The sequence below is a fragment of the Stegostoma tigrinum genome, chromosome 28, assembly GCF_030684315.1.
Source record: "Stegostoma tigrinum isolate sSteTig4 chromosome 28, sSteTig4.hap1, whole genome shotgun sequence".
Classification (NCBI taxonomy): Eukaryota; Metazoa; Chordata; class Chondrichthyes; order Orectolobiformes; family Stegostomatidae; genus Stegostoma; species Stegostoma tigrinum.
In genome coordinates, this window is record NC_081381.1 from 33,727,374 (window position 1) to 33,747,283 (window position 19,910).

The 19,910-nt window shown below is 44.5% G+C and overlaps 1 protein-coding gene across 3 annotated transcripts in view; it reads right to left on the reverse strand.

Moving 5' to 3' along the window:
• Positions 1 to 19,910, reverse strand: part of LOC125466570 (kazrin-like) — a 607,575-nt gene that overhangs the window by 437,651 nt on the left and 150,014 nt on the right. The gene's annotated exons all lie outside the window — the stretch shown is intronic.

Here is a 19,910-nt window from a genome sequence, read left to right on the forward strand (position 1 = left end):
GTTATTGCAAACAACATGCACACTATCAAAGGTGCTCCTCAACTACGAGTAACTGAAAGTTATATATGTATATGTATATGAATATATGTGTATGCACATACATAAACATAGAGCCCGACTTCCGCAGACAATGCAAACATGTATATGCATTATACCTATTTCAACTCAACAAAATAGGCAACTGACATTTGCTGGTTCGTTTCTCAGGGCAATGCCCCAAACAACCATGTTCCACCAATTTTAAACAAAGCCTGGCAGTTAACTGCCAATTAGCACTAACGCATGCATTCTCCATGGCAATGTCTCTAACCAATCAGTACACTCCTTCTAGTTCTGAGGAGGAGGAGTCACTGGACCCAAACGTGATTTCTCTTTACAGATGCTGTGAGACCTGATGAGCTTTACCAGCTACTACTGTTCTTGTTTCTGATTTACAGCATCCGCAATCCTTTCAGTTTTTGTACATCAGTGTTGGTTTTCCTCTTGAATTGCTATTCTTGCAGACGGCTCTGATGAGCGCAACCTGAAAATCTTTAACAAAATGTGTCATTTTCCAGCAAGTTCTGAACTACTAAACAACCTGAAAAGATGTTTAAATGAGCAGTTTTCCCCAGATTCCTGTTAGAAGATATTATAGTCTGAGCTTCCAACAGCAGATCTCTCCGTCGCACTCAGTACCTTGTTAAAATTAAATTCAGAAGCTGCCTTTGCTAAAACAAATTCTATTTTTCCACTTACTTCTGAGTCTCTTGATGTTGAATAGAAGTTAATTATTAATGTCCTTAATTAATTTTTGGCAACGGCTAATCAAATGTGAGAGCCATAATCAATGGTACCAGCTCCTGAAGGCACATGCTGTACTGTTTTGCCACTATCTGTTTGAAGGCTTGGCTTTGGCGATACAACTCAACCTGGCTCTGAATGGGATAGGAGCTGGCTGGGAAACTCCTGTGCGAGTTCAATCCTTATGAGTGGCGCATGCCTTGAAACTAGTCCCTAAGGTAAATTGTGTTCGTCATTGCTATCTTTATGTGATTGTTTGACAGTGAAAATGCCAGGACAATTCTGTGAATCACTTCAGCTAATTAACCACTTAAAACCAAAGTGCTAAAATACTGGCTTATCAAATTTCTATGCTGAGAAGACAACTTGAAGGAACTCATGACTCAGGAAGGGAACAGAAAAGGAGACGCAAGGCAACCTGGTTCCAATAAAAGATCATTGAGCTGTAACGTTTAATTCTGTTTCTCTGTCCACAGATGCTGCTACTTCAGGTGAACCAGGAAGTTAGCGTGAGATCAAAGGTCTGTATGTTGCAAAAGAAGAGAAGACTGAGGAGATGATATTTTTCAGTAAGTGATGAATTAGACTGGGAGAAGATAAAGTGAGCCTGAGTTTCAGATGATGAGGTGCAGGATGATTAAATATTAAATCAGCACTTCATGACGATAAGTCATATTTCTTTGGAACTGTAGCCCACTAAGATTGAGACAGAAGGAGTTAGGTGTAGAATAAAAATGACTCCAGCAATGTCCCAGGTATAGTTACAGCATTAATTTGATGAAGAGTAAAGATCTATTTGCACAGTGGCATTAAGCACATGCAGATGTACAGTGGCAGTCTCAGAGAGTGCCCCCTACTGCATCATGTTTCTAATTGCACCTATCAGACACTGGCACCTCTCGGTGAACAAGACAATTTAGTGACATACAGGGGGAAATTTTACATTCAAGACCCTTTGCCCTGCTGGCAACCAAACTTTTTTACCTAAATTTTTAAAGTTCAAAAAACTCTGCTTTATTGTATAATCATCTGTTTCAAAGCTTAAGCCATAACAAGAAAGAGACAAAACCCAGGCAGTATGCTTCCAATGACGTCTCTCTGTGAATACCTATGTTTTATTACTCTCAGCCACTGGGACACAGGTCCTTCCACATGTATAGTTAATTATCTTTCAGACAGAGCAAAAGACTGTGATTGGAGGGCACAGACAAAGATTGGTGGGTTTGTACACACTTTATGTTAATTGGGCTGTTTCTGGTGTGGAGCTGCAAGATGGGGTGAGGGGAGAATTTTGGAAAATTAGTTTGTCAGCGGGGACTATGCAATCAACATCCCAAACTAACTGTGCCTTATAATGAGATGATAAATACTGCCTTACAACTCTACCAAATTCTAACCACAGTTTCCTGAGCAGTTCAGACAGGTGACACAGCCTGATTGATGTGTTTATTCATAAGAGAAACCCCACTTACACACTAATAAGGGGGAAGGAATCTGATTAGCCATAGGTTGTGTGAAAAACCATGTTCTGTCTCTTTGATACAATCACAGCCAGGACATGGTGGCAGCTGTCGGACATTTGTATGGGAATGGTGAAGGGGCGATAGTACGACTGGACATGCAATCCAGAGAGCTGCATTAATAAGCTAAGCAGTTTGCATTTGGAAGAAAACAAAGACTTTTCACAAGCATTTCAAAACTCCTTAGACCCATGAAATAGTGAAGTGTAGGAAACATGGTAACTAACATCCACATAGCAGGCTTCCCCCAACAGCAGCCTGATGGTGACTAGTCAATCTGCCTCTGTGATGCTGATTGAGGGACAAGCATTGGCAACAGTCCCAGGGATAACCCCTCTACTCCTTTTCAGTTTCATTTCCCAGGCCTCAGTTTAACATTTGAAATGACAGTGGCTCTGACAGTGAGGTGCTCCCTCAGTACTGCACTGGACTTGAATTTGCCCTGAATTTTGGATTGAAACCCGCGGTGTGTATTTTCAATCCACAGTGTATCAATTCACAGCCCAGGAGTGTGACAAATCGAGCCATGGGTGACACAGAAATGACTTATGTTTTAGAAATCTAGACATTAAAATGCTACTATCAGGGCAAGTGGCCACGAAGCAGTCAGATTGCGTCAAGCGCTCTCAGGAGCTGCCTAAGATAAATCTGAAATAAAAGCAGAAAAGGCTGGAAAAGCTCAGCAAGTCAGGTAGCATCTGTGTGGAGAGAGAGAGCGAGAAAGGCAGAGCTTGAGTTTCAGGTGCATGTCAAGGTGACAGGTCTGAAACATTAACCCTGCTTCTCTCTCTATACAGATGCTCCCTCACCTGCAGAGTTCTTCCTTCGGCATTTTCTGTTGTGGTGATTCCATGATTTGGGTGCTCTTCTGCGTTGAGCAGCCCTATTCCCTCTTCTCCTGCTTGCCCCCAGCCTCCCACAGATTCTCAAAGCTATAACAGCTAAGAATCAGAGATATTGGGAACTGCAGATGCTGGAGAATTCCAAGATAATAAAATGTGAGGCTGGATGAACACAGCAGGCCCAGCAGCATCTCAGGAGCACAAAAGCTGACGTTTCGGGCCTAGACCCTTCATCATCTTTGTTATCTTGGCTTCTCCAGCATCTGCAGTTCCCATAATCACTGCCTTTTCCCCTCGTCAGTTTTCTAGGCTTCAATCTCCAAGTCATCCGTGCTTCAGCGGAACACATATCATAACACTTTCTGAATTGAGAGAGACAAGGAGCAATAGAATTTCAGTATTTAGACTCTAATAACTCAAAGCTGCAGAACAGCTATAGGTACAACAAAGAGTTTAAAGGATTTTGATCAGAAGAAAAACAGAATCTGAAGGGAAGGAAATTATGTTTCAGTAAGTTCAGAAACAGTTTATTGCCAGCCGTTACCAGACTGTGGAATGGACTCCAGCCTCAAAATAATGTAACCTGTATGCCTCTAAGTTTTTTTTTGATCTGTACATCTTTTGCTGGCTGTGATCTACCAGTACTGATCATAAACAAAGCTTTTCATTATATTTCGGGACACGCGACAATTAAACCAATCAAATGGGGTCAGATCCCATTTGATGTCCTGCATGTTGAGTCTTGAGCAACTCAGTTCAAGGTGCATCGGCTACAGGAGACATTGTTGATTCATGTGTACAGCATGGTTTTATCATGCAGCATTAATCCTGGGTTTATTTGCAGGAGTTTTGAAGGTGACGTTGGTGGAAAACAGGGATTAATTAAATTGAGGCGTTTAAAATGATTGAACAATTCTATTGGTGAAGAATTCAGCTCAAGCGGATACAAAGTTAAAATGAACAGGTTGTTTAGGAATGAAATGAGGTAGAACTTTCCTACACAATACACTGTGCAAATATGGCATTTTCTCCAGAAGACTGGGTCAATTGAAAATGAGAAGATGGAGATTTTGTTTTCACTAAGTGTCAATTTTCAAAGAATTCGCTGACTGGGGTAAGTTGAAGAGACATGAAGAGGAGATTTGTGCTGGCCATTAAACATGATATTGACGATTTGGGGCAAGTGACCCCTTTCTATGCTGTCACATTGATGGGCCGAACTTACCATATTTTGGCGAAGAGCCACTTTTGGCATTTTTTACAGAGGGATTCAGTCGGTGGCATCTAATGGGTTTTCTCACACTTAAGTTCCAAACCTACTTCCTTAATCAATCTACCCCAACACTATCACATCCTCCTCGTTGGATGTGAACCCAATTTGCTCACTCCCAATTCTCTAGCCAGGGATCGTTTCCACCATGGGAATATCCTGGGAATATCTTGGCATCCCTGATGCCAATGCCGTCTTTAAAAAGTTGTCGTGCTCCCACACAAACGCTGCTAGTCTGGGCCTGCCCTGTACAGGTTTGTGACACTGTCCCCAGATGGGGCAGAGAATGGAAAGTTGATGCCCCACTTTGCAGACTGTTTCCTGAAGGTGCTGGTGGACAGGGTGGTTCAGAGGAGGGTATCCTCTTCCCTGCCCCCTCCACCCCCAGCATTGGCAAATGCTGCCAGGCTGCTCTGAGGTTGCTGCCCAGGTCAATAATGTCTCAGCCATGTGGACCAATGCCCAGCATGTCAGGAAGAAGTTCCTCTAAGGTCAGTGTACTTCAGCTCCGTCCCGCTCTCTCTCTGCTCCTGCACTCAGCTCCCACCAGGGCTGATGTTTGGCAGCTCTCATTATTGCCTGAGACTCCCTGACTTGCTCTGACTTGTTCGACACCACTAACCCTGCGCTGCCTCCTCACTCCCTGCCAGCTCACCACCTTCTCCCACTGCATCAGCCCAAACAGCTGTGCCAGCCACTCCCATCTCAATCTTTCCCTTTGTGTTTCAGGAGAAAACAGGCCACAATAGGGCAGAAAGGGGCAAGCAGGTGGTGGTCTGCCCGACACGCAGCTCCTTAGCCCCCGTGAGCGCTCTGATCAGCTGAACGGCCCTGGACTGCCCTCGGCTCCCTGTGTAGGGTGCCTTCCTTCGCCACAGACTACTTCCTCCAATGGGCAGAGTGCAGCCACGTGGTCCAAGTGTGAGACTGACGTCGCGAGATCACTGCTTACTGCTGACAAAAGCATGCCAAGCTTAAAGGCAAGGCGAAACAGCACAGTTTACCACTAAGGACTCTCCTGCTCAACCTCTCCATTCGCCTCAGGTATGGTGGCCTTTGATTAAACAATCTCCAGTTGTCTCTCCCTAATGAGAGGGCAGCCCCTACAGTTTGGTAAGATTATCATGTCTCTGCTATACCATGAGGTCGTTAGCTCAGGCTGAAGGGGCTAAGCACAAAAAAGTCGAGGAAGGGCGGCACGGTGGCTCAGTGGTTAGCACTGCAGCCTCACAGCACGAGGGACCTAGGTTCGATTCCAGCCTCAGGCGACTGTCTCTGTGGAGTTCACACATTCTCCCTGTGCCTGCGTGGGTTTCCTCCGGATGCTCCGGTTTCCTCCCACAGCCTAAAGTCATGCAGGCTAGGTGGATTTGCAATGCTAAATTGCCCGTAGTATTCAGGGATGTGTAGCTTAGGTGGGTTAAAGGGGATGGGCCTGGGTGGGATGCTCCAAGGGTCAGTGTGGACTTGTTGGGCCGAAGGGCCTGTTCCCACACTTGTAGGGATTCTATGCAAGGCTTGGTAAGGTAAGACAAAGCAGGGATGCTGTGAGTAGCCAGTTAAGCCCTAAGTGATTACATGCTAAGACAGTGAGTGACAAGCCCCAAAATGCAGTGTGGCCCAGTCTAGGATCTAGGTGCCTGTCCCTGAGCAGCCTCTCAGTTGAAGTGGCCATATGGCTGGAAGTGCAGCGCAGAAATGCAAACCATACTGTCAGGAGGATAAGAGATACGGCAGCAGGGCACAGTGAGGCTGGATTGTGTAGAGTGCCAACATCTATGCATGTGACTGCTGCCCACAGAGTGTGCCCTGAGATGTTGATGTCAGCTGTTCAAGATAACGAGAGATAATCCCCATTATTAAAACCTCTTGCCGAGTGCCTCACTTTGATGTCTGGAAGATACGATCTGTTGGTCTCAATTTTGGAAAAGGTCTTGCTCAACACCTCACCCGATTCTCCTGACCTCCTCACCATAGCCCACGTCCTCTCAGACCCGTGCTATATTACCTATGAAGAGATGTGGATCAAAAACAAGCTGGCTATAGGTCAACCGTGATCTTATGGATAGCAGCACAGCCTCGGAGGGGTGAATGGTCTCCTGCTGTTCTTGTGGGTCTGATGTGCTTTCCATGCCCCCAGCTCATTGGGAACCTTGAGGATGGAGTGCCAGTTGCAGGCCTTCTCAGTGCAATACCATTCTTTCAGCATGCACCCATTTCCCCTTGGGGTATGCCAGGCCAGGGTGGGAGGGGGTTTAGGCTTTGATCAAGAGTGAGGTCTTTGGGTGGATTTTAAATTCTCTGCAATTTCAGCTTTTGGGAGAAAACTGCAGCTTTCCCCCTCTCACTGTCCTGCCTGGGACCAACAAACTCATCAAGATCCGAGAACTACCTGAGCCATACTGTACTGGGTATTACCAATCATAGAACCATCTAATTTACAGTGCGGGCTGTCCAGCCCATTCATTCGTGTATTGATACTAGCTCTTCTAAGTAACATTACAATCTCTTGTTCAATGCAAGCATGGCACAAACTACATCCTGTATTCTAATCATCCACAGAATGTGACTGTAATCTGCCCTCTATGGTGTCATTATGGTTTAACTAGTAGAATATGGGGAGTACAGTCATAACTTGGGTTAACAGTCATAAAGATTGTTTATATTTTAATCCTTTACTGATTAAGGGGCTGTTCAATGGTCTTTAAATTCACACTGTAACCGCCTACATAATAGATTTGGAAAAATTGCTTAATACACACAATGTGTGGTCTGACTGGGAAAAAAAACACAGTTCCATGTGTAAGTGTGGAACTAAATTTCCTAATTCCTCCCACTATATCAAATTTCATTTATATAGCACCTCAGCTGCAGTGTAAACTCCCTAAAGGCCTGTGCAGGCGTGTTGTCAGAACATATCTGACATTAAACCATGTGAAGAGAATTAGGACAAGTGACCAAAATGCTCGACCAAAGAGAGTTTCAAGGAGATGGTAAGAGAGATAGACAGGGGAACAGAAGGGTCATTTCGACCTGAACGTTTTGCAACAGACTTCTGGCCTTCTCGTGTCAAGTGGACATGATAAAGGACACGCTTCCAATTCACAACATCTTTTGTGCTGGCATCACAATGGACACAGATGGAAAATGGATGCCAATTGCATTCTCAATCCAATTATAGGCTCCCTGGGGCCCAACTCTTGACAGCACAGACATTTCCACACAAGGAGCTGTTTAGCAGATGGCTGTGAGAGGGCAGCAGCCCTACTCCAGCACTCCTATTGCTAAGCAACCATCTGATCCAAGCCTGTTTCTGCCGGTCCCCTCTTCACTATGGGAGAGCTTTCCTCGCAATCAGGCTGGAATGATCTGCATTTATGTGGCACCTGACTAAGTTAGCCTGAGACGTCCTTGAGAACTTTATCTATTGCAAATTAATTTACAGCTACAAAAGTAGATTAATGCAGCATTCAACACTCCATGGACAGTGTTAGCTGCTGTGGTCTAACATAAAAATATTGACCAGGGCATTAGGAAAATTCCTTGTTCTTTGAACAATGCCATTGAAATTTCAAGACTTTCACACACTGCCTAGTTACCGTCACTAGATTGTAAACGGGACTTTCTATCTTCCTTAACCAAGGAGGCTAGTATTAGATCCTTAATTGACCAGTATTACACAATACAGTTCGGGGATGGAACTATCTGGTGGATTTGGTTCTGTATCTGTTATTTACATAACACTGCTGGTGCAGAATGGCAGCAGTGTGTCCCATGCATAAAAGTCACTGCAACAACTCCTCAAAGCTTCTTCAACAGCACCTTCCAAACCTGTGACCTCTACAATCTGGAAGGACAAGGGCAGCAGACACATGGAAGTTCCCCTTCAAGTCACAAACAATCCTACAGTCGACATTCCTTCACTGCTGCTGAGCCAAAATCCTGAAGCCCCACTCCTAACAGCACTGAGGGAGCACCTACCTAGCTGTGACTTCCAGAAGGCAGCTTCTTAGAAGCTTCTAGCATAGAATCCCTACAGTGCAGCAACAGGCCCCTCGACACAACAAGTCCTCACTGACCCTCAGAGCATCCCACCCAGACCCATCCCCCCATAACCCACCTAATCTACACATCAATGAACACTATGAGCAATTTAGCATGGCCAATCCACCTAGCCTGCACACCTTTGGACTGTGGGAGGAAACCTAGGCAGACACGGGAAGAACGTACAAACTCCACACAGACAGTCACCCGAGGGTAGAATCGAACCCAGGTCCCTGGCACTGTGAGGCAGCAGTGCTAACCATTGAGCCACCATGCCATCTCTGGACACAGTTAGGGGTGGACAATAAATACTGGCTGTTCCAGAGATGGATACATCATGTATAAGAATTAAAAAAGCCGCAGAGGTACCGAGAGGTCCAAACTTACATTGTCACCAAATATCATTTCCAGTTGACATCTACTAATTTATGGTCGATTTATATCCTGTGAATACGTCTCGATTTGTTGTCAATGAGCCTGCAGGACCCCTTCCTCTGCAACCATCCCCCTCATGAAGTGAAACTGCCTTGTGTATCTTAAAAATTAATGTGACTCACCCCATCTCTCCTTGAGATTTTGTTTGCTAAGTACATATTTGCAGGCTGCTACAGGGGAGAAATACGATTAACGGTTAGGTTAGCTCAAACTGAGGAACTGTTGTTGTTGTGGAGTCAGGCAAACACAGAACAAAACTCCTTAGGATCCAATGTTTCCCTCCTCCTCCAGCACAACAGCCAAAATCTAGGCATTTGGTGCCGGCCTGATGACATCTAGTGGTATTACCACCAGCCTACTAATCTGGAGACCTAGATAATGTTCTGGGGACCCAGGTTCGAATCCCACCTGAGCAGATGGTGGAATTTAGACTCAGTTTGAAAAAAAAGAACGATTAACAGCCTGAGGATGACAATGCAATCCACTGTCAACTGTCAGAAAAAATCCACCCGATTCCCTTTCCTTCCCATTTAGAGAAGGAAACTGCATCCTTACCTAGTCTGGCCTACATGTGACTCCAGACTCAGAGCAATGTGGTGGACTCTGAACTGTCCTCTGGATAACTAGGTATGGACAATAATTGCTGGTTTAATCAGTGATGCCAACATCTCGCGAAGGAATTAATAAAAATTCCATGCAGCTAGTAAGTCCTGGAAATGAGAAGCACTAATCTCAGACAGCTTAAGGTTTGTTTGTGGATTCAGCTGAAATTCATAAATCCTGAGTGAGTGTGTGGCTACAAGGGCAGAGAAAACGCTAGAATATTCTAACACACATCAAGATTGGCCACAGAGTGGAGTTGTGAGATAAATGAATCAAAACATTTATCTCAACTATTGCTCTGACTGGTCTGCAGTGCTTGACTTGGGAAGAGCTGTCCCAGTGTTGTCTGGCTGGCAAATAGATCCTAAATCGGGCCACTGAGAGCAGTTTGTATTAGCAATTGGAAATGTTGAAATATGCATGAATTCTTGGAAGGTGGGCATAGCTGGAAAAATCGGAATCTTTTCCCATTCCTTGTTACCCAAAGAAGGTAGTTCTGAGCTTTCAGTGCATCCTGTCAGAGGATGAAGAAGGGATGGTAACAGATGTCTAATGGGACGACATTCAGCATCAAGTGAAGATGCTCCCATTCAGTAGGGAGCAGAACACATGGACTTCGAGAGAAAATCTGGTAAGTTGCTGTGGTGCATTTCATAGATGGTGCGCACAGCATTCCTGGAAATCCTGAGACAGGGACAATGGTTGAATGGATGGGGTGCTGATCCAGGAGGCACCATAGTCCTGTTTGAGGCTGTACTTTGAGTGTTATCGCAACTGTATCCAATGAGTGAACTGGAGAGTATTTCATTGGATTTTTGACTTGTAGATAGTGGACGGGCCATGGGGAGTCTGGAGATGTGTCACTCAGCCTTTGACCTCCTCTTGTAGCCAAACCTTTGTGTGGCTGGTCTAACTTTGTGGCCAATATTGAGCACACTTTCAGGGTGTTGATGTTTGGGTCTAGACAATGCCAATACCATTGAATATCTAGCAGAGATGGTGTGATCATGTCACATTGCAGATAGTTATTGCCTAGAACTTTTGTGGTCCATTGGGATACAGTCTGGGGATAGTGTTTACATTTAGCTGCAAGTGAACACAAACAGCTTCATTATCTGAGGAGGGGCAGACGCAGCCAAAAATCTCCATTGGAGATCTGGTCCCTGCAGGTATCTCTACAGGGGAGGTGAGGTTTAAATGAGGTGGGCATCCTGCAATACATGAGTGACCCACCAAACACAACAAGGAAAGGTTAGAGCAGATGTGTTCAGGTGTAAGTGAAATCCCTACTGAGGAGTTGAAACCAGGAATTTTAGATTTAAATCATGTATGAAAGGCTGAGTGAATATAAGACACTGAAGGAAAAAGTGAAGATAAACAAAAATCTTTTCAGACTCCCCATGGTAATGCAATTCAGAAAAAAAAGGAGCACCACAGGTAAAATTGGATTTTCAGTGCCAGAGAGGTTGTTTGACAGTAATCATGGGGTTAACATTTCACTTACACTTTAATGCATCAGCTCTAACTTTTTCTTGTTGTGTTTGGTGGGTCACTCATGCGTTTCCGTGAGGTTTATTGCTGAATCAGTTGATGAGGAACTGGTGAAATTTGGCCAATGGGGCGTCAGGGTGAGTCGGACGATGCCCTCCAGAATTTCTATTTAGTTGTGTACGTATTTGATCAAATCAAATCAAATGAGTGTGTGTAGGTCCAGTAAGTTGCCACTGAGGCTGATTGTGGGGCCAGGGGTATGGGGTGGGAGTGCCATCCGATGGAAGTATATAAGATTATTATGGGCATGGACAGGCTGAACAGAAAGCAGCTGTTCCCTTCAGTCGAAGGGTCAATAACAAGGGGGCATCAGATTAAATTGGAAGGCAGGAGGTTTAGAGGGGATTTTAGGAAAAGCCTTCTCACCCAAAAAGCGGCAGGGTTGTGGAATGCGCTACCTGGGAGGGTTGTTGAGACAGGAAACCTCACAACCTTTAAAAAGGACCTGGGAGAGCACTTGATGTATTGAGTGGGGCTGGTGCAGGAAAGTGGGACTGGTGTAGATACTAGCATATTTTGGACAGTATGGATGCAATGGGCTGAAGGGTCTCTTTTGTAGTCTATGATTCTATGAATTCACTGTGTAGCAACAGTGAGCGCTGTTAGCCTCACCATTGTACCCAATGCAAGGCGCAAGCCCTCGTTGATCAGTGTTGACCCATTTACTTACTCTGTATGTTAAAGACCTCATGGCATCAATCGAAAGGGAACCTCTGGTTAACCTCGTCAGCATTACTCTCTGAAACAATACCAGCAAAACTATCTGAACTGCTCATCTAACTCTGCTTGCTGCTGCAGGGATGGGACTGCTGGAAATGTGATACAAACGATTGTCCATCACACTTCAGTTTGTATTATTTGAAATAATTAACTGGATGCAAAACAACATTTTTGAGGGTTATATTCAAGGACAGTAAGGCGGTAAGTTCCTTCTTCAAAGCTGTTTTTTACACTTTGTGCCCAGGAAGGGCCACTAACCCAGCATTATTAATTGTGTATTCTGGCTTTACCTCTTCATGTGAAATCTTCTATTGTCATAAATTCATTCCGAACAGTGATTCTGATCTTTGACCTGCCTCCCTCTCACCGGATAAGTGACAGCAAACGAGGAATGAAATACTCACACATGTGGATGATTAGCTGAATGACACTCATATGAATTATTACCTCTCCATATCCACTCATTACCAGCAGTAGCATGAATGTGAAATACTGGGGCCTCTGAGTTACTCAGGTAAATACCAACCGTCTCAGCTAAAATAAGCAACTGTTATTACAGTTATTGAACTTAAAATTACTCCCTTTCAGCTCTCGACAGACAGGAAAATTACCAGGGAATTACGTGGGGAGCTAAAAGCTGACATATAGTTGACAGTAAGTTACAGAGCTCCAAGTTTGCCTTGAGTTCTGTCTCTGGATAGGCTGGAGAATGATCAGCACAATCAGAATTTCTGCCTTTTAAAAAGCCCTTGCGTTGCATTGATTGTCCAAGGTCATCACTGCCTCCTCGACATTGCTCATTGCTGTGATTCCCCCTTGTGACAGACTTCAATATTATTGGTCCACTCGTAATCCAAAAAGCTGAACATCAAGAGGGGTGCAGAGAGTAACTGTCCGAATGAAGGGGCCAAGGGTGCTGGAAAAATCAAAGTCAATGATAATCAGGAGAAAATCTCTCTGTTGCTGGGAGTCACAGCTGGTTGCGATTGTTGGAGGTTAGTCATTTCAGTGCCAGGGCATTGCTACTGGTGCACCTCAGGGTAATGTCCTGGATCCAACCATGTTTAGCTGCTTCGCCAATGAGTTCCCTCCATCATAAGCTCAGAGGTGGGAATGTTTGCTAATGACTGCATTGTCTTCAGAGCCAATTGTGACTCCTCAGATACTGTAGCAGGCTGTTTCCACATGTAGCAAGATCTGGGCAAATACTATTTAACAAGAGAGACGTGTTCCCTTGATGTTCATTTCCATTACTGAAATCCCCACAATCAATATCCTGGAGGTTACCATTAACCATTAGATGAGCTGACTCGCCATATAAATTCTTTGGCTACAATAGCAGGTCAGAGGCTGGGAGTTCTGCAACAAGTAGCTCACCTCCTGACTCCCTAAAATATATCCACCATCTAAAAGGCACCAAGTCAAGAGTTTGATGGAATACTCTCCACTTGCCTGCATGAATGCAGCTTCAACAATGTTTAAGTGGCTCAATATCATCCAGGACAAAGCAATCTGTTTCATTGGCAGTACCTTCAAGAGGCACTTACTCCCCCTCATACAGTGGCAATAGTGTGACCGTACTGCAACAAGTCATTAAGACACCTTCGACAACACATTCCAAATCCGTGACCCAGTAGGATAAGGAGAACGGAAAACTGGAGACACCACCATTTGCAAGTTCCTCACCAAGTCACGCTCCAACCTGACTTGAAACTATATCACTATTCCTTTTTGGTCACGCGGTCAAATTTCAACAACTCCCTCCCTAACAGTGTTATGGCTGTACCCATACCAAATGGGCTGCAGTGTTTCAGTGTCACCTGGTTACCGACAACTAAGGATGGGCAATAACTGCTGGGCTTGACAGTGATGCTCAGATTTAATAAGAGTAAATGCCATTTCCATCCAGATCCTGGTGGTCACAACACCAGAAATTTGTCTCTAAGCTGCCAATTAGAATGGTCCATGAGGGCTACTGTGTGCAAAGAGAAACATCTGGTACATGCCGTATGTACCTTATTGGCATTGAGGTGACTTGTTGAGATGTGTTGGAGGCAATTCCCATCTGATCTGGAAAGGTTTGATTGGGAGAGGGAATTTTGCCTGCAACTGGTGCTGAACTAGACCCAGGAATGGCTTGTATGTCAAGTGTTCTATTTGCCAGCACCTCACCTCTCTCTCTGTGAATGAGCAGGACATTTTACACCAAAGTAAGCCTTGAAAATCTACCAGTGGTGAGTAGGTTCAAGAAATGAACAGAAAGAATATGCCGAAACCTTCACTTTATGTATCGATCGTCTGAACTCTTATTAACGCCTCATCACTGACTACCTTCATGCCATGCAATTCAAGAAAGTTTCGATTGAATTAAGGATCATTGGCTGCCCAATCTTGCCAATGTGTTAACCTTCAGCTGACACTCCAAGTCAGCTCCTACAGGGTCAGATAGATCACCTTTGAGATGATAGATCATAGATGTCTTTGAGTCTGGCGCCTAGTGAGGATGAAAAATCTTTCACATCATCACTTTGAGGAAGTCTAGGAGGTCTGCCTGGTATCCTGGCCAAAATCTATCCAGCAACCAATCACAAATGCAGATGATCTGGCCATTTATCTCATTCGTGGGAGCTTGCCATGCATAAAGTGCCTTCCCCTTCTGTTACAATACAACAGTGCTGTTCCTTGAACTGTATTGAATAGGCTGCAGAGGCTTTCTGGATACATTGAGTTTGTGAAAGATGCCAGTTCTCTCTATCTTCCTCTGCGAGCCACCCGCACACAAGAACAGTCTCAGCTTTACACACAAACAAACAACGAACAAGAGTAGGCCATTCCCCCCTTTGAGTCTGCTTCACCATTCATTAAGATCTTGGCTGATCTAAGTTTAAACTCCACACTACATTCTTGCATATCCCCGTTAACTTTTTATCCTCTTCAGTAATTCAGAATCTCTGTCTGTCCGCCTCAATAAAATTTGAAGTTTCTGCACCGCAGTACCCATTGGGTTCTCAGCCAGGATTGTGCTACAGCTGGGCCTCGTTTTCCTGTGCCCTGTGGAGGGGAGGTACCAGCCGTGGATCCAGTGGGGGACTCCATTCCAGTGAGCCTTACTGGGCCTTTGAGACGCAGGGTTTGTTTATAACCTGGGTGGGCAGGATGCTTTGTTGTGCATTTTGTGATCCTTTTTTCGGGACAGCTGATTAACTGGAGTCTGTACCTTCAAATGTCAAAGCTCCCATCTGTTTATTAAAGCCTTCTCTTTGGAACAGTGAGAGCTGCAGGCTGTCCAATCCTCATCTCTCTCTGCTTTCTGCTCATTTTAAGCAAATCAATATTGTGTTTATTTAAGGTGCTCACTGGGGTTACTGAGTAAACATCTCATTGTGCCTGAACTGCCTGAGGTTCTGAATGGAAAACAGTTCCAGTAAACCCAATAATATTTTCATGTCTCATTAAGCCCCTCTACCACAATCAGTTATGAACAGCTAACAGTGAATAAACCCAATGTGTGTTCTACACACAGTGATCCTTGACCATTTTAGTGGTGTAGGAGCTCAGGGTTGATGATACAGACAGAAAGGGCAAGGTTGGGTCTGTTAACCAAGTGAAATCTAACAGATTAATATTTCTGTTTATGTTAATGCTCAACAGATGTCAGAGAGATGCTTTGTGTTTGATCCAAACATGATCCTCTGCCTTTTTTCCCTTTTGCCGTCCTTGAGGTAGATGTTTATGCAGGGATACAGTCCGAAAGAAAGAAACCAAAAATGCTGGGAATACTTGGCAGGTCAAGCAGTACTGATGGAGAGAAACCTTTTGACTGTATGTTGGCACAGAAGCAAGATAAAGGTCTGATACATTTCTAAGCCTGTAGAAAGTGGGAAGCATTAGAGTGGAGGGCAGAAGACATTAATTCATGAAAGATTTCACCCTACAGAAGTCCAAGAGAATAACAATGATTCTGAAGTTCTCTTGTGCTATATTACCATCTCAAGTAAGAATACATTGTGCTCTGAATCGGCAAAGCATTATGTTTGGAATCACCATTCTCTCAGTCGCTGACGTTTCACACTCCTATTGGAGATGCACACAATACCATTGCTTTGCTCATCATTTTAAAGCAATTTATTTTTCAAAAAGATGGATAGTCAATTCATTGTGGCCCATAAGAAGGAGAGGGAGGGTTTTTAGTGAGAAACCAGTTTAACCTTGCTCATGTCACCAGCAGATTTATCTAAGCTATGTGGGAGTACCGTGATTAGCTCAAGATTTCCTCAGTAGTGTAGCGTCAGCTATAAGTGTGAAGAACTGATTGATAATTTTAATTGATGAAATAACTGTACAGAGTCACCATGTCACCCTCTATGTACACATGCACAGCCAGCTCAGAGCCTGCCCCAGAGTGAGGAAACTCTGAATCTCCTCCTTATAGCTGTCAGCCTGGGCTCCCTGATTGGCCCAGGTTAACAGCCCTAGTCAGAGATCTCACAGTCAATGAGATCCACCTGGGCCTGATTCCGATCACTACACCAGACCAAGGGGTTGGAATTACTGGTGACACAATTCAGATTTCTAAGCCGATAAGAATTCTGATGGCATTACCGAGGTTAATGGGTTGGGAGAAGGGCCCATGGCAACAGAGGAACATGCTGAGTGTTGGCTGTAGGGTGTTTTGGCTGGCTACAGTAGAGTTGAGATGAGCTTAGCCTTGATTATTAGAGCCCAAAAGCACAAGGAGCATTGACCAGCCAAGCTGAAGCCAAACAAATAAATAAAAATATCACTTTGTGTGAGAGTTTAGATAAAGCCTTAAGCCTGTACCACCGTACCACCCTATTATGCCAATCCAAGAGTCCCTCTGGGGTTCTGGCTGCAATAGAGGAAGTTTTCTAATGCCCTGGACCCAGTCAATTCCTGCCCTCATGATTCACTGACCATTAAAGTGGGGGTTGTTTAGGTTTCATGTCAGAAGGCCTGGTTGACGGACACAGGAATCTCCAAGAAGAGCAGCTCCTAACCCCAGCCTAGCTGTCAGCTATCTTTAAGACTGTAATACTCTGCCATTTAGGCTGCGCACCTTCAGTTTATTCCAGCTTCAGGTAAATATAAGCTGAAAGCAAATGTTGACATTAGAGCTAAATTTTGAAAGCTCGCGGAAGATTAGGAGTTATTGCTGAAATGTTAATTATGAACTTTGAAAAAAATCGGGAAAGGCATTGTCTGGCTGAGAACATTACCCCTGCTCTGGAGGGCCAATATTTTGCACGTTAAATAAACTGCTCCCCAGCTCTTTGAAGCGACTTGCTCCCCTTTTCTATTAAGGCAGCATTCTCCATCCAAATAGACAGAATAATTTTTTTTTTATCACTTGTGTAATGGGCAACAATTTCTCTGTCACTGCCATATGTTGGTTGACTTTTTGATTGGACATTTCTCATTGAGAACTGACAACAAATACAAAATCACGAGGAAGAAAAGATTCGTTGTAGAGCACAGTCAGTACCTGGCTGCTAAACTGTGCCTTTAGGACTCTTTATTGTCATGTAATTTGACTGGCGTCTGTTAATTCAAAATGACTGACGAGCTGTGATCTTCACCACCACAGGGAGGTCTTTCAAACACCAATCTCCAGCAAGCACTCCATCTCTGTCTCTGAACTTTATTCAAAAAAGCCTCAGAAACAAGCAAAGCTCCTCAGTGAATTCTTTGCTACGTGACTCCATGTAGTTCTTGAGGGTTTTAGAGGCAGGATTAACAGTGCTGAGGTGTTGATGGAATAGGAATGAGCTGCAAACCACACATCATCTGACACATGTGTTCATTTCTTCAAATCTCAGAAAGGGTGATACACCTGCTGCTAAACTTGATGTCTATGAGCCATTTTCAGGCAAACCCATCTTAACCCTTATTAGGACATAGAATCCCTATAGTGTGGAAACAGGCCCTTTAGCCCAACAAGTCCATGCTGACCCTTGGAGCGTCCCACCCAGACCCATCCCACAAAAACCCACCTAATCTACACACCCCTGATACTATGGGCAATTTAGCCTGGCCAATCCATCTTTGGCCTGTGGGATATATAAATTTTCTCTGAGTGTTAGAGCAATGGGAAAGCTTAGAGACCTTCCTCTCAGAGGTTTGCTCAGCCTTGTGCCACAATGATCATAGAATCCCTACAGTATGGAGGCAGGCTATTCAGCCCAATTGATTCCACACCAATGAAGAGCATCCCACCCAGACCCACTCCCTCACCCTAACTCTGTGATCCCACTGTTCCCAAGGCTAATCCGCCTAAGCCGACACATCCCTGGACACAATGGGCAATCAACCTAACCCACGCACCTTTGGACTGTGGGAGGAAACCCACATAGACATTGGGGAGAATGTGCAAACTCCACACAAGGCTGTTGCCTGAGGCTGGACTTGAACTCAGGTTCTAGGCGCTGTGAAGCAGCGGTGCTAAACTCTGGGCCACCGTACCACCCATGTGGACCGTGTTAGAAAGTCAATTGGACTGAGGTCTGCATTTTCCACTCGATGTAAAAGCTACACTGGGGCCAATAAGAGAAATGGGTTAACATTTCAACAGAAAAACTTAACATACATGCGGGCTACAAAGCTGAAAATCCTCCACTTCCCCACGTCATTTTTTATTGAGTTCAACTGAATGAAAGGATAATATTAATCAGAGTCGCATTCACATTTCTGAGTACACCTTTGTTAATTTTTTTCTACATTATGGTGCTATTTACTGCTGTTATTGCTTGCAGTTGATTGGTTAACAAATCCCTTTCAGGTTTTTAACATGAAGAAGGCAGTCTGGTAATTCAGCCAAGTGATGAAGACAAGGGTAAGTCTTCGGTCCGCCTCCCCCTCTCTCCCTATTTATTCCAGAAGTCTCTCCATCTTCTGTCCGCCTCCCCCTCTCTCCCTATTTATTCCAGAACCCTCACCCCATCCCCCTCTCTGATGAAGGCTCTAGGCCCGAAACGTCAGCTTTTGTGCTCCTGAGATGCTGCTTGGCCTGCTGTGTTCATCCAGCCTCACTTTTTATTATCTTGGATTCTCCAGCATCTGCAGTTCCTATTATCTCTGAAAGGTAAGAACCTGATTTGCTTAGGGTTCAATGGTGTCTTGGAATCACCATGGTCGAAAACCTTTCAATTACTCTCCTAAAATAAATATCCAGAGAAACTTCTGTCATCTAGACCAAGTCCGTTTTTGTTTGTTTCAGTTTCATATAAGTTAGAGCTGAAGGCAAACATTAACGTTAAGGTACCAAAGCTTCAAGGAGGTCAAATTAAAGTACAAGGGAATTAAGCAAGATATACGTCAATGTGTTTTTAGATAGATAAACGGGAATGGTCGCTCAGAAGTGAGGATGAATGGAAGGCTGTGTCTTATAATGATGAAATTAATCTTACAGTGGACAATGTCATTCACAAATTTAATTATATTCCTAACGTGACTTCTTAACAGGACATGGTGGTTAAATACCTTTCAGTCTAGTTGAGATAAACGATCACGGAATCCCGACAATGTGCAATAAGTCTACACTGACTCTCAGAGCACCCCACCCGAACCCATCCCCCTATAACCCACATATCCCTGAACACTACGGCCAACTTAACATGGCCAATCCACCTGGCCTGCGCGATGAAACTCGAGCACCTGGAGGAAGCCCATGAAGACATGGGGAGAATGTGCAATCGCCACACAGACAGGCACCTGAGGGTGGAATCGAACCTGGGTACCTCGTGGCGTAAGGCCGCAGTGCTAACCACTGGGCCACCATGAGCTCAGAGTGCTCTTGCTCGTGAAACACCAGACCTTACTTCGCTTTGCTGCCACTCTCACACCTCTTCAGATGCTGCTCGAATACATTCTCCTAAGTGACACCGAGCACCTTCCTTCCCTCTCATCTGCCGAGTCCTTACAATGTGAGCAGAAATAGTGAGTGCCGGTGGACCAACTGGATGTGAAAGATGAAGCAGCAATCCTCACCCAATTTCCACACACAAGAGTGAGACATTTATTGAATCTTCCAGCACAGGAGGAGAGGTGCACTGTTGGTGCTATCAGAAAACAAGGTCATAGCTGGAGTAGATGATCTTTAATGGGAAACACAGCAGCACAGGGACA